Source organism: Acyrthosiphon pisum, chromosome X (genome assembly GCF_005508785.2).
Source record: "Acyrthosiphon pisum isolate AL4f chromosome X, pea_aphid_22Mar2018_4r6ur, whole genome shotgun sequence".
In the NCBI taxonomy this organism is placed as follows: Eukaryota; Metazoa; Arthropoda; class Insecta; order Hemiptera; family Aphididae; genus Acyrthosiphon; species Acyrthosiphon pisum.
This window is the reverse complement of record NC_042493.1, coordinates 54,921,840-54,938,044: the sequence shown is the minus strand read 5'-3', so window position 1 is coordinate 54,938,044 and position 16,205 is coordinate 54,921,840. Positions and strand designations below refer to the sequence as shown.

The 16,205-nt window shown below is 28.0% G+C and overlaps 1 long non-coding RNA gene across 2 annotated transcripts; it reads left to right on the top strand.

The window, feature by feature from the left end:
- The first annotated feature begins 10,037 nt into the window (after nt 1–10,037).
- On the top strand, nt 10,038–12,495 carry LOC103309466. 2 transcript variants are annotated; one of them, XR_001679507.2, is made up of 3 exons: nt 10,038–10,159; nt 10,217–10,422; nt 12,012–12,495. It is a non-coding gene; the product is annotated as an uncharacterized LOC103309466 (long non-coding RNA). The 2 variants fall into 2 exon arrangements; XR_510737.3 differs by having other exon boundaries at nt 10,048–10,159; nt 10,222–10,422.
- Nucleotides 12,496–16,205: the final 3,710 nt, after the last annotated feature.

Below are 16,205 nucleotides of genomic sequence, written 5' to 3'. Positions count from 1 at the left end.
AAATTATTTTATACATTAAGATTCTATAATATTGTAGTGACACACTGACAGTGTAACATAGTGCAGTAATAATACGTAGACGTAGTTACACAAGTGTTTCATACTTACAACGGCCTAGACGTATTTGTTATTTTTTTTGTTTGATTTTGATATACATTATAAGTAGGTACTATGGAATTCATAGAAAGTAAAAGTGGTAAGAAAATGTTAGTTACTATGGAATTCATAGAAAGTAAAAGTGGTAAGAAAATGTTAGTATATTTCCCGGGCCGAAAAAATTCGCCAATCCGCCCCTGCTGCCAGTGGTTAGCATACCTTTTATTATAAATCCTTTTAAATATCTGTTTTGATTAGCATTGAAAACAATTTATTACATACATACACCGGCTGCAATTACATGATTATTAATTTTAAATGTACAACCTTTACTGTCCTTTACCAACCATTCCATTATCAAGGCATGCCCCACAAGAAAATAAATTTATCTTTAGATCAGGTACATATAAAACATTTATTAAGTAGCCTTTTATCTACATATCGGGCTTTTAAAAAGTTCCAATGACGCCCTTGGACTACTACTAAGTATTATTTATTGTTATTACTTCTTACTTATTGATCTTTAAAATTATGTCCATCAATATTCAATAGGTACCTATATGTGCCTTAAATATTACATTTTTATATCTGTAAATGTATTATATTTTCATAATAGGTTATCCACATTGTCATTGAGTCAAAAATTAACTATACACAATCTCATCTTTACACAAAATAAGTTTTTCTTAGCAGCCCAAAGCCCAAAGATCATAAAATAGCTCGTTTTAGCCAATGAACTATTTATATATAATATATATATATTTATTTACTATTTATATAGACACCCTGCTAACCAAGAGTATTAATGAAGTGTTTAAGCTTAACTTAATTTCGTAGTGTTAAATTAATTTCAAATAAAGCTAGTAATCCTAATCATAAGGTCTACCGAGTACCAGTAAATATACAGATAGCATAATAGTAATGATTTTTCAAAATCTTTTCGGTTGTTTATTCCATAATAATATTATAAATGTATATAAACAATATGAAAGTATGGAACATCGAAATGTATTTTATTAATTTGTTCACGTATTTTTTTGTCGTACCATATAAATTTGAATATATTTGTTTAAATGAACAATAATTACTCATCGAAACATAGTAATCGCACACAAAACTTTAATTTATGAGCATAAAAATCGCGCACCCACTACACACTCGAATGCGTCCGAAGCTGAATATTTTGACATATTATTTTTTTTAGTGTTTCTAAACTGATTTTTAATTTGATAAATATAACTTTTGTTTTTATGAAAATACTTACAGTAATACTAAGAAAATATTAATACTTAATAGTTATTAATATTATCTACGGACTACGTTAAATATTATATAATGTATAGGCGTATAGCTTTTGTAGTGTTTGTATAGTCAATAAAAATATCATATTCTAAAACTCTAAACAGACTTCGTAGTCGATAAGCAACTATGCATATAATATAGTTATGTTTACACCACAGTGATTAGAGTTGTGACCTCTAGCTAATGATTTCTGTTTAAAAGGACGTAACACTGGTATTTGTTGTCTTACAGGTGCGTAAAAAAGCAAATTTACGCTCAGCAGAACATCTGTAGCTTCGTTAGCTTAAAAATTATAATTTAATTGACATATTATGAAACTTGACGGTAAGAATATTATCCTTGTGTTTGTATGTTGTTTTTTTAAAATAGTTCAATTTCTTAGCAAGTTATGCGTATATAATATACCGTAAATTAAAAATACTCATAACTCACTTAAAAATCGAATCATTGTAAAAAAAACCAACGTAGAAACACAAATCTTACTTACCATCAAGTTTCATAATAGGTCAATTCACTCTAACGTTTAAACTAACGAAACTTTGAGTGTTCTACAACAGATACCAGTGTTACATCCTCTTAATATTATATTATTATAATCTACTTTTCAGACATAACGGATAAAATAAGTGAAAACCAGAATAATTATTTAATTTCAAACATTATGAACAATAAACATTGAATATACATTATTTCACTATTCGTTTTCCAGTCATAAAGTCGTTTTAGCATTGTATGTAATTGCATAAACTTAAATTTAAAGCAGGGCTTCCAAACCTTACAAATTATAATAACGTTATGATTATAATTTATAACGTTATATTTGACAAAAAAACGATTGAAATTTGTAAACGTAATTAAAACGGAAAGTGATAATCAAAAATAAATAAATGCCGCAAAACAAAACATAACGATTTACAAAATATACTATACATCATTAAACAAAACATAATGCAAAACGTAATTTATAGAATATCATTTGAACGAAAAATAACACAAAACGTAATTTATAGGATATCATTGACCAAAAATAACGCAAAACTAAATATTTTAAAATTTATTCATTTAAAAGATCTATTGGTTTCGTACAAAAATTAATTTCATGCAAAAAATCTAGGAATTGATTATATTATTATATTCAGTATCCACGCCATTACCCACCCGCATTAGTTATTATTTTTAAATTTAATAGGTATTATAGTACTATATAACGATAAACGCAAAACTTGTATAACGTTTTAGTTCTAAATAACGATAAACTCAAAACTTGGATAATGTTTTAATTGTAAATAACATAAAACGGAACTTTTCGCAAACGCAATCCCTGTTTTAAAGTCGTTTATGGTTTTAAAATTGAATATCATAAAATTCTTCCAATGGATACAGGGTTAATATACGGGTTAATGTCAGTAATTTAATTCAGAATCACGAAAAACTCGTGGAAAAAAATCTGAATCACCAAGAGTTTAGTGATTGTTTATAACAGAAAGCAAATATGACGTATAAGACGTTATAAATTATTTCATAGACAAGAAAGAATGGCCTTTTTACAGCCATGTGTATGGGTACATTTTCGCATCACACACACGTGCATTATCGATGTACAGTGGATTCCGCCTAATGTGAGCACTGGTTAATATGGGCATTCGCATAATATGAGCAAAATGGTTCCAATACAAATGTCTTTGTACATTATATTTTTAAGATTGGACGGCGGACGGTGGTGGCAGTCGGTGACGGCTGATGGTGGCGACAAATGGTGGTCTTGTGCTGTCAAAGTGTACCAACTTAAATGATACAAATGAAACACGCGCCTACATAATATTATAATACACACCCATACCGTATGCGTGTCTGTGAAACGGGCCACATTACCTAAGTATTCACGCTATTACTCTATGGTCCACGCTTACGACTTACAATAATTAATGTTACTTATATAAAAATAATAATAATAATAGTAGGCATTATTATGTACGTAAGGACCAATTACTTTAAATTACACAAAGCTTGTTTGATGATGTTCATTAATTTTTATTCAGTATGAAATTAAACAATATTTAATGTTATGATATTATGTACTTTATAGTATGGTAATTGGTTATTGTATATTGTGTAATATTTTAAAATAATGATGTCATAAATTATAATTGATTGCCTCTCCTCCGCCTACCTTATTTACATCTATCAATTACAATTTGATTGAAAAATAAGAAAATGGTAAAATGTAGAAACCATAATATAGTGTCTACTAGTATGTGAATAAATTAACATCGAATTAATACAACGCGTGGCTTCGTTTTATTCATAATATCATTTTTAAAAGACGCCCGCTGTGTAGACTAAAATACGAGTTAGGTACCTACTGATGGGGCTTACATTAAAACACCAGCTATCAAAATTGTGAAGAATAATTTTATCAAGATCCATAAATAAACCTATTTTTATATTTTAATTAATTAGTTCAATAATTTAATTGAAAAAATGTTTTAACCCTTCGTAAAATTAATGAGATTTAAATAGGAGATAAAAAAGATTATGACAGATCTATGTAAAATTATATTCTCCTTTATGATTTTTATAATAAGTGATTTTTAAAACCTTTCAGCATAAGTCGTATTCTTGGAATGGTCAAATAAGGTGCCTATATATTTTTTGGTAAACAAAAATATAATTATGTTTGACATGTGCTATGGCTGTATCTGATAATTTTTACTCTGTTGGAAAAGATATTATCAAAAACTAACTAGTTACAATAATATATATTTTATTCTCTTTCATATTATATTATGTATAAGGTATAATATTAAGTATATAGTTATACTGTTAAAGTATATGGTTAACGATAATATATAATAAATATTTGACAGGAAGAGCAGTACCTACCTAAGTGGTTTTTACAACATGGGGTGAAATCAGACTTAAGGCACGATAATATGTTTGATGTAGAAACCGGTTTACTTTAGTACCCAACATAATGCGAGAAGAGGGCTTGGATAGCATTTTTTGTTATAAAATACAGTTTTTTTTACATATAGGCGTATAAATAATAATATGTATTGTATTGTTACGAAATGACTAACCCGACTACACCCAACAGGGGGCCCAACAACGACCGACCCTCACTATATGTATGGATTATAACTTTTTTTTGTAACCATTTTCCTTATAACGTATAAGGTACATTTTAAAAAATAAAAATATAATATAAATTTTTAAATAAAAAAATGTTCGATGTCTGCGGGCTGTCGAGATGAGTCTGTGTACTCGAAAATACCTTTTAGAACTTAATCATATTATTTTCTGCGAATCATCGACTTATATATTATGCTATGTCCAGCGAGAAAACGCGCCGCGGACTGACCAAAATTTTCGTTTTAGTTCTGTAAAATTAAAGTTGACAAAAAAACCATTGGAAATTGTCCTTCTGTATATAATAATTAGAAATACCTATATTTACCTCCTCCTAAATAAAACTTTTACAACAGACGTAATACGTTAACTTATAAATACAAATATTGGACGAATATTATTTATACTTGAGAGTTAAATGTGTTGGAACTTGTAACAAAACAGAAAAATTAATAATAGTTATGTGATAAAAATAGTACCTATTATATGTATAAATCATTGTATGATACACATAAATACATCATAGATGTTTATATGGTCTTAGAATATTTAATAATATATCTATATTAGGTATATTACGTACCTATAACATATCATTATTTAATATTTATAATTCTGCTACTCTATAATATTATATACGCTAAATTTGCTAAAAATTGAACTATATAAGTACCATACAAATCCGACCTACAAACACTAATAATATTCAAGTTTCATAATAGGTCAGTTACTTCTAATTTTAAGCTAACGAAGTTAAACGTGAAAATATGTTGAGCGTAAATTTGTTACGTTATGCATGTGTAGAACAGAGACAACAATTAATGCCCGTCCTTCCGTCCTCTTACAGAATAATACAAAATATGAAATATCTTCGTTGAAATTATTCTTCCGTGAGTTATCGTGATGGAAAATTGTGAAAATTTGTTCTATACATACAAAATATTTGGGTAATTTTCTCGGTAGTTGAAAATATTTCGTTTGGCTGAGATAATAATTATTCGTTTGGATATAATTATCCAGAATAATCATCGTATTTTACGTATCGGTCATTAAACATGCAATAGCTGATTAGGTACTTTTTGGAATTCGGGTGATACCTAGAAATGGAAAGTTATACATTAAATTAAAATTCCATTATTTTTATGGCATTCGTTAATCGTTGTTGACGAGTCGTAATAAGACTCTGCAGAACACGAAAAATATATTAATGTTATATTAATTACCGTCGTCTAGTCGTAAATGTTATATACTTATATACCTAGATAATATTCCTATGGGGATATAATATAAATATATATAATTAATATGTATATACGGGTGTAAGTAAAAAAACACATGCGAGAGAAATCGAAAACAATTATTTTATTCGAAAAAAATAAAACGTTACCTATGTTAAATGGGATTATGGGAAAATATGTATACATCGAAAACCGTTCTTCAGATAATAAGATAATAAAGGTTAGGTCGGGTAGCCGACAGGATTACAATTATTTCCCATGCCTGTCATGAGTACGGCGACAGTGTTATAAAATATAACGATACGATCGCGACATAATACCGAAGATCTAATCTTTCGGCGAGTACAAAATTAATGGAAAAACCTTTTTTTTCTTCAAAAATCATTAAATTATGGTCAGACCCGTATTGATACGAACATTAGTTTGGAAGTACCTACACATTATATAGTTATATATTATATAATGCCGCCGAGAACCGGTTCTTATATATCCCCTCTAACATTCTGTCCCAAGAATATTGTTCCTTAGTATTTGAATATTTCAAATAAAAAAACATGGGAGACGAATTATAATAATATGATGATAAATACGACGTTTTAATAATAATTCACAAAAAATATCTAGTAAAGACGGATAAAAGTATAATATTATTACATTACCACGAAATGGAATTCGTAAGAAAAAAAATCTCCATATTATGCCTATTAATAGAGTATAAAGTAATATGATTAATTTGTGCATAGGTAGTCTTTATAGTATATTGTATATATGTTAATAAATATAATACTATAATTTTAATAATAAAGTAAAATATGTATTGTATAGGTATACCGATTAATGGTATTTTACAATATATAGGTACGTTTATAAGATTATTATTGTATTATTAACTATTATCGGGTCCCCTTCCCAACAACCATTCCAACTCAACTGATAATGAGACCTCTCTCACTAAATTTCTTGACGAATTTAAATCGATCATAAATCCCCTATTATCCCTTCTCACCCGAGTCCTCTTAAACCTCATAAATAATATAAACAAACAAAATGCAAACCAATAATTTCACACCCAACTCTCTCCTCATTCTAACGTTTCCACCTTAAACTTTCAAATCCCTGAAACCCTCTCATCCAAAACCTCTCTTTCCGAACAATTCCGGGCGACCCTGGCCGACGTTTAAAACGTAGCTGGTGCCGTGACCTACTAGTCGACTAATTGACTAGTCCAACATCCCGTCATGAAGTCCTATTACTGAATTAGCTTCTTCACCAAGCCAACAATGATCAATAACCTATAATATTATATCCCTCCATTGTGCTTATTGTAATTTTTTATATACAGATTGTACAAATAAAAACAAATTTGACAAAAAAAAAAAAAAAAACTATTATTATTATAAATGTAAATTTTTTTTAAATTGAACGTGTCTGTCGCATTATTGATCGTCTTGTTCATGGTTCATCAACATTGTATCTATTCAGACAGCTCAAACAATCTGATTTACCGCATTAATTGCCTTGCTAACGTCTAATCATTGTTTTCACTCTAACTTAAGCACCTGGTTCCGTTCCACTTCCGCTGATTTGCTATTTGTGTGTAAGATCTAACTTTCATTTACTGTACTTTGGGCTACTCCCATATTTCATAGGCGTGCGCACAGGGGGTACTTGGGCACCCCCGGACCTTCACCAAAAACGACAAGGGCCCTAATTATTAATTAAGTGTAGATTAAATGAATGAAATTATTGACGAATTCAAAAATGTTGTTCCTTTTGTTTTTAAAAATTCGATTACCCTTATAAGATTGTATAACTATATATTGTTATGTAATATTTATTAGAATGAATAATACTTTAAAATAAATATTTTTAGTGCATTTGATATCTTTTAAACATTTGTTTGTATCTATAATTGTTTTCAAAATTATTGTGGGCCTTTTTAGTGTGCACCCCGGAACCAAAAGTCTGCGCACGCCTATGCCGTATTTAATAAAAATAAATAAATTAGATATTCAATATTGTGGCGGTGTATCGTTAATTAATGTATGCATGTGTTAATTTGTTTTATTATTGGTAAAATCGCTGTTTTAAAATCAGAACATTCGAATTACGTCACAAAACCATATTTTCATTTTATTGCATCCTAGTTAAGTTCGCAATTTTCTCACAACATGTCTGCGTCCACATTAATAATTGATAAATACATAATATTATTTTTGATCCTACTTTTACAGACTTAAGACTGTCATTTATAATATTAAACATGGTTTGATTAAAAATACAGGAGAAGTGTCAAGTGAGTAAGCGACGTATATTATGGAATAGTCAATTATTTCACGAATATGCTGGGCGCTATCTGTCGTATTTGATTAAAACTTGATCTTTAGTTGTTAATTTTATCAAACTTAAGGTACTGATATCACAGCACTGTTATCAAATGGAATAAAACCATAGACCTATTAACACGAGCGTCTTACGGCCGCAACATTTTTGGCTGCATTATCACCACAGATAGCAGATTACTCAATAGCACGATTAAAGATAGTATAGTAGATAGTAGTACTATCTTTAATCGTGCTTAATAGCATGAACTAAGATCTTCTTAATAGCCATATCAAATATTTACAATATCTGTTATCATAGATTGAATGATACCGCCAAATTTTAAATATTATATTTTTTTTATTTTAATTAAACATAAGACATTTATAGCCATAGGCTATCTATGGATATTCGACAATGTTTTGGAATGTACTTTGAGAAATATTATTCAAGGCGACCAGAATGCTGGGCTTATTGTTTTAGGTTGAGGCTTGGGATAAATACAAATATGTATTTGGAATCGTTTTACAAGATATTGAAGCATATATATTTGGAAGGGAAAAGAGTGAAACGTTTAGATAAAACTATTCATGCTCTCATGAAATTTTCTCGAGATAGTCTTTACAAGCGATTGTTCAAATTATCAAAATATGTCCCAACTGAAAAAGTTCAAAAAGTCCGCCTAAGTCATAATATCAGTGAAACAATCAAACTGGAACAAATTAAAATTTTGGAAAATGAGAAAGGGTACATAATACACTCATTATCAAATCCGTCTCAACAGTATTATATCATAGAAGTTAGTGAAACGTGTACACATACAGCATGCTTAAAATGTTAAAAATGCAAAATTTGCATTCATACTTACCACTGTTCTTGTATTGACAATGTCATCAAAGCAAATATTTGTAAACATATACATGCTTGTGCTAGTAATTTCTATAAACATTTGTACTACAACAATACTTTTCATAAAGAAACAAATATTGAAGAACAGAAAATCCTAATTGATATGAACACAACTAACACAAATCACCACAAATGTAATCAAAATCTAAAAATAAAAAATCAAGCAGAAATTATTTTGGGTCTAAGTGGAACAAATTCATTAAGTGAATTAGTGATGAAAATAGAATAAAGATAGAAAAAAAATTAAATTAAGTTATTACACTCATGAATGAAGGAGAAAAAATAAAACTTACACCAGTTGAAGATATTAATGCTACAAAAAAATTGTTCCTCAAATTCGGCTCTACTCAACTAAAAAGAAAAGCAGTCATAAAACTCAAATCTCAAAACCTTTCATAAATCACAATTAAAGATAGTATGGTTGCTCAACGAATCTAGAAAAGTGTCTACCGAAATGAATCTCCATTATCAGTATTAAACAGCTGGAAACTTACGCTCTAGCGCTTATTTGTTGTAGTGACTCTAAATGCAATTACCTTTCAAATGTAAATTGTAGTCGCGATAGCCACTATGACATTTAAGCGCTAGTGCTTAAGTCTCCAGCTGTTTAATTTAACTTTAATACTGATTATAGAGATTCATTTCGGTAGACACTTTTCAAGTATGAGAATCATACGTCGATGGGCAACCATACTATCTATAGCCTTGCATAAATGAAATTAATGCTATAGTATCTGGATTTGAAGATGTTAATAGTGAGAGTGCTTATGTTCACTATGCATTTGATCATTCATATATGATACAATTTAAACGATACTAATAAATATTAATAGGTACTTATACATAAACTATGATGACCAGATTACGGTGGATTAATCCATAATATGATTTATTTAATTGCTAATAAATACTTATAATATTAAAGATTAATAAAAACTTATATATACATAATTTATTAATTTATTATAATGATTTTCAAAGTTAGGTTTTCAAGGTACTTATCATTCAATCTATGATAACAGATATTGTAAATATTTGATATAACTATTAAGTGATAACGCAGCCAAACATTTTGCTGCCGTGAGACACTCATCTATTAACAGTTAGTAGGTCTATGAATAAAACACGTTTTTCGTTTTTCTTAAAAACGTAAACTCTATAAGGTATTTGGTAGATATATAATTATTTATTTTACTTGGTTAATACATTTTAAAATATAGGTTAGGTTTCAGTGTTTCACTTCGGACGTCCAGCGCTCGAGCATCCCGCTCCGGCCTTTATTTTCTTTGTCTAAGCTTGGAAGTTGGAACGTGGAAACTCTTGTCTCGTACTCTCTGAAGTCGTGACTTTCGTAGTCATAACTCAAGTCTCACACTCATAAAGCCGTATATGATGGAGTGTCGAGTGATGAACTATGGTTATTCTTGTAAGTTAACACATTTTGTACGTTATGCACGTCAGGAGCCGCTCCAGAAACATGGTTGGAGGGGGGGAGGCAAGTCATAATTATCAGAAAATGTCGATGATTTTTTTTTGTAATTTTGTTTTTAACATTGTTTTTAAATTTATTTAGAAATTCGGCTTGGGGGGGGGGGCTAGCCCCCCTGGAGCCAGAGGCTCCAAAATATATATTTGCCTATGACAATAAATTGTCATAAATGATTTTAGTACGTAAGGGGTCATCTTTGTCATTCTATAGTTATTTTATGAAAATTTGTTTATTAGACAACATAGAAATTAGAAACTATACTTGGTGTATGGTAAGGTAATTATTGGGTAATTATAAGAAATAGGTGGGTGCCAAAATTTTATGTCCAGGTGTCTGATGTCACAGGTAAAATTTTTGACTTCAGCGCCACTGCCTGGAGCCGCCTCCAATGCACGCGCATTCCTCTAAATCGTCAATTTCGCTGACACTGCTTGTCAGCAAACAAAGTCGTGCGTGAGTGGCATGTAGAAACTGAGTAGTTGGATTACACTAGGGAGTTAATAAAAACAAAAATATATTAAGTTACGAGTAAATTACCTACTTCATCAAACTACAGTATGACATCAGTAGGCATAAGCTTAATTATGTTGATAATGATTTTTAATCTACTTATCAATGGTTAGTATTTTATTACTATCTTCATGGAGATTCCTCCCAGATTGTTAGTTCGTATTTTTTATTTCCATCTTGTCCCCTTCGCTATTAGTCGACTATCCTTAAATGGTTTCAATGCGTTTGGACATTTTATCCAAAATCATGATGATTTGTTAGGGCACTATTTTTTTCTGATGCACTATATGGCACTATAGTATATACTAAGTAAATATTATCTATATTTATGTATTTGTAGTTTTTTTTTATGTATGTGGACTGTAAAATACATTTACCATTTTTATATAAGTTTATAAGTTAGAATTCATATTTTATGAACAATATTATAGGCTATCCAGTTAAAAATGGCCATGCCACCCCATTATATTGTTGAAATACCCGAGGCTAAAAAAAAACTTCAACCAAAACTTTTACTATGATATTTGTTATTATTAAATATATAAATAGTATATATTATATAAATATCTTTAACACCATTTTCTATATAAATACGATAAATAAGAACAAAAGAGTTCAAAATTTATCGCACTGGTTGCAATTTAATATTTGAACAGCATGTTCAGAATAGGAAATGTTTTTGTAGGTATTCGTTGTGCTTACGGTGGGATACAATGCATCTATATTATAAAGTCACATAAGCTTGCATTCTTATTTCGAAATTTTTGAAGCATATTCACTGCTTGGTGTAGATAGTACAAATTATAATATTCATGGTAGGTAGTAGGTACCTACAATTTATAATCTATAAATATACATACTATAAAAAGTTTATGATATTATTATACTTATTCAATTTTTTTTAAGTAGAAAGGGAAGCAAAGTTGAGCAAACATTATCTACTTAATTATTGTTTATTGTTATATTTGTGTTGAGTTAAATTTTTGTTAAATTTTAAATATAATTTATTGTTTCAGTTACCCGGAAGATTCCATACACACTACAGAAAATTGTGAAACTCTAATAAAAACTGAATTGGAAATATTTGATGATGGCATAATGGAATATAAATGTTTTTTTTTTTTAATGAAAACAATTATATTATGCCATCATTTACATTTTGCATCTACCTACAACATTCCGATATGTCCTGGTTGAAAACAAGTCTTCTAATTGAAATAGTAACATTAAATCATCAACTCATACCAACTCAACATAATGTGATATCATATTGTCTCAAAAAAAACTAAAAACAATCAAGTTAGGTAAAAATTAGTTTTTCTAACTGTCGAAAACCAATACCAACATGTCATTTACAATAAATCATTATTAAAAATAACAATTTTAAATACAGTAAAAAATATTCATAGTGCTATCCTTCTAAATTAGATATTTGCAATAAATCATTTTCTCAAGCATCAGCCTTTAATCACCGCAATAGTATTTGTAACAAATATAACATGCATACGGTTTTTCTCCCGTGTGAACTCTTATGTGAGCTTTGCTAGGTTATCAAAACTCTCATTAGAATTCATAAAATTCATACGGGAGATGAACCATATGCATGAGATATTTGAAATAAATCATTTTTTCAAGCATAACATTTGTGGACCCAACATTATATATATATATTTGTTATGTTATATCTTAAACATGTAGTCAAATATCTATGTCTTGTATAACTATACCTTACCATAAAATAATTTTGGTAATTTTAGCTTAGTTTATAAACTACTGTTACAAATTTGATCATAAAAAAATATATTATTTAATCAAGTATCAATAAATTGAACTTTATTTTGTCATAAATTAATAGTGTGTAATCACATAATTTTATTGATCAAACAAATGAATTATACTTTGATTTTATAATAATTCACGTACTATGTTGTGAAAATGTAGAATATAATATCAACAGCTTAAATATTATAGATAACAAATGATAATAACAGGACATCAAGTACTTCTTTGAAGAATTTTTTTTTTTATGCTAATATCAAAGAATCAAATGCATAATAATATGTTATGTTACTCCAGAGTCTAGTTAATGCATGAACACTTTATATTTAACAGTTTTGCTTGGACTTAATACTGTTGCCTAGAGAATTATTAATTATTTTGGCTCAGCAATAATGTTAAGGTGTAAGCTAAACTCTGCTTTAGGTGAGTCAAAATAGGTTTTGACATAATGGACTTGGGACAGATGATATATGCTTAAATAACTTGTTGTATACCATAAAGTATTACTCTATGTTGTATACATAATATTGGTACTCGGTTAGTAATTTTTAAACTTATAGGTGATAATAATATAATTTGGTGTATTAAAATAAATTAAAATAATATAAAAATAAGTAATTATATCATCTGTGGTTCTAGATCTGTGGTGTTAACATTTTTTTTATACTTCTATTTTTTTGTAAAACAAACCCTTTCTTGAATTTATCAATTTGAAGGCCAAATCACAATAAATTATATACGGAATGTATACCTTGCACAATTCAAATGACGCGACTGTTTTAGATTAATGCATAAATTATAATTATTTTATATCATAGGTTATCATTACTATTAACAACATGAGTAAATTTTTTAGAGATCTATTAATACAATTAATTGCAATTATTATGGGGATAGAACTGACTATGATCAATAGAAATACAATTTATAAGTAATTATGGTATAGTAATTTACATGATAATCTTAAGTTTAACATGAGAGTATAATATAGTATATTGTATAATATTATATCTGTTTTTTAAATAATGATGCCTGTCAACCACAGCCCTATTGTTCTGTGCTATGAAAAGATGGTCAATGATGACCTGGTTGCAAAGAGGTTCAGTCGTCCAAAGGAAAAGATGGATAGATTCTATATCATCTATAATACTCATCAATTTCGAGAGACAAAGAGAGAACATACTGTCTTAAATTACAAAAAAGAATTTTAACAACTGAGATTTTTAGAAAAATCATTTATTGATTGCTTTTTAACATATTATTTTATATACATTTATTACGCAGCTAAATAGGTCAAGGGTTTCTACTAATACTATTTTTTTTTATAGTACTATTCTACTATCACAAGCAGTGCGCAAAATTAAATTTTCACTAAAAGTGTATTAGTGATTTTTAGACTACATAAAATATACAAAATATTTTGTATCTTTTGAAGCTATTGATATTGAACATTTACATTTTTAGTAGATTGTTAAGTTATTGTCAATAAAATATTTTTTGCTTCATCAAAATATAACTTGAAAATGTAATATAAGGTTCCTCATATAATTTTGTTAGTGGACTTTTAAAAAAAAGCTGATCATAAATCCACAATATTTTTACATAAGTTTCTGGAGTTAAAATGTTGACTAAATTCATCAAAATCATGAACATTTACAAACCGTCTTCAGTTAGAAATTCAAAAAAATGTATTCTATTTATATCGAAGATTTAAAAATTTAATACTAGATTTCCCGTATGTTTTCCTAACTTAGCCAAAAAATAAATTTTACCGATACATCAAATAAATTTCTTACTTTTAGATTCTGAATGAAACAATTAATTTATTGATTTTACAATGAAGTGTGGTTTTTTTTTAATTAATTTTTTTTTTAATTTTTTTTTTTTTGTGTCTGTCATCACCTTTTAGGACATTAAAAGTGCTTCGATTTTCTTCAACAGTATCTTTTCTGATAGGAAAGTCAATCTAGTTGGTACTTTAGGGGGGGGGGGGGGGGCAAAAGAAAAATTAAGGAAAAACGGGAATTTTACGCATTCGAGAAAATTGATTTTGGTTTTTGGTGTCACTTTAAAACAAATGACCGTAGATTCATGAAATTTTCACTACGATAAAATTTTCAAAATATTTTCATTTGTTTTGAACTGTTTAGGGACATTTTCAGTTTCCAATATTATTAGTTTTTTTTTCTATATGAATGTCAATAAAACTTTATTCGTTGAGTAAAAATACTTGAAAATTTAATACAAGGCTCCTACTATATTGTTACAATGAGATTTGAAAAATATTAAAAATCCTTAGTCAAAGTTTTTTTTTATTAGTATTTAAAGTTCAAAAATTGACAAAATATGTAAAAAATCACGAAAATTAGCAAATTATTTAATTGTAATTAAAAAACGAATAACTGTAGATATTTGAAAATTTCAGTGAATGTTAATATTTTCATTTTCTATACACCATACAATTTTAAAAATATTTTGACTCTTTTTGAGCTGTTTACGGACATTCTCAGTTTTCAATTTTTTTAGTTTTTTTCTCTATAAATATCAATAAAGTTTTATCTGTTGGGCCAAAAAGTGTAAGAAATTAATACAAGGTTCCTATACACAGGCACAATTTTTTTTTATAAGCATTTGAACTTAAAATTTGACAAAATTTATCAAATTTAAAATTGAAGATTTATTTTGTAGTTAAAAATTTATAAAATGTTCAACTTTTATATTTAATGATTGAACATTTAAAACAAGATTCCACGTCAGTAGTTGATTCTGTTACCAAAAAATGAAAAAAATACATAATCACAGTTTATTTTTATACTCATTTTAAGTTCAAATTTGGACAAATTACATATTAAAAAACCTAGAATAACTATTTTAGTTATTTTGTTGTGATTGTAATGATTGTATAATATTATTTGTGGTTACTTGAAACTTCTATAGTATAATATTATATATCTATGATAGTATCACGGTTTGTTGTTGATGTATAACGCGTTATAAGTACCTAATGAATATTGTGATATGATTAATTTGGAATTTATTATAGGTCAATTGTTTTTTTAATACCTACCATAGATATAAGTATATAATATATCTTATACCTAGATTCAGTCTCCACTCAAAATCATTTCTCTTATACAATGATATTATATCATTGAATTCAAATTTAATACCATCCATTATACAGTGACCCACTTGTAACCTACTATACAGCAAAGCGACATCCACTTGCCCACCTTTTTATATTCTAATTTGATTTTTCATGAAACAATTTTATTATTTTGAAGTAATCTTAATACGAATAACTGTACAAATACTTTCGATTTTCGACAATTGTTTATAATATCATTTACCAAACATTATTTAATTTTAAAAATATTTTATTAATATTCTTTTTGGGCTCTTACCTATTGACATTTTCAACTTTGAATATT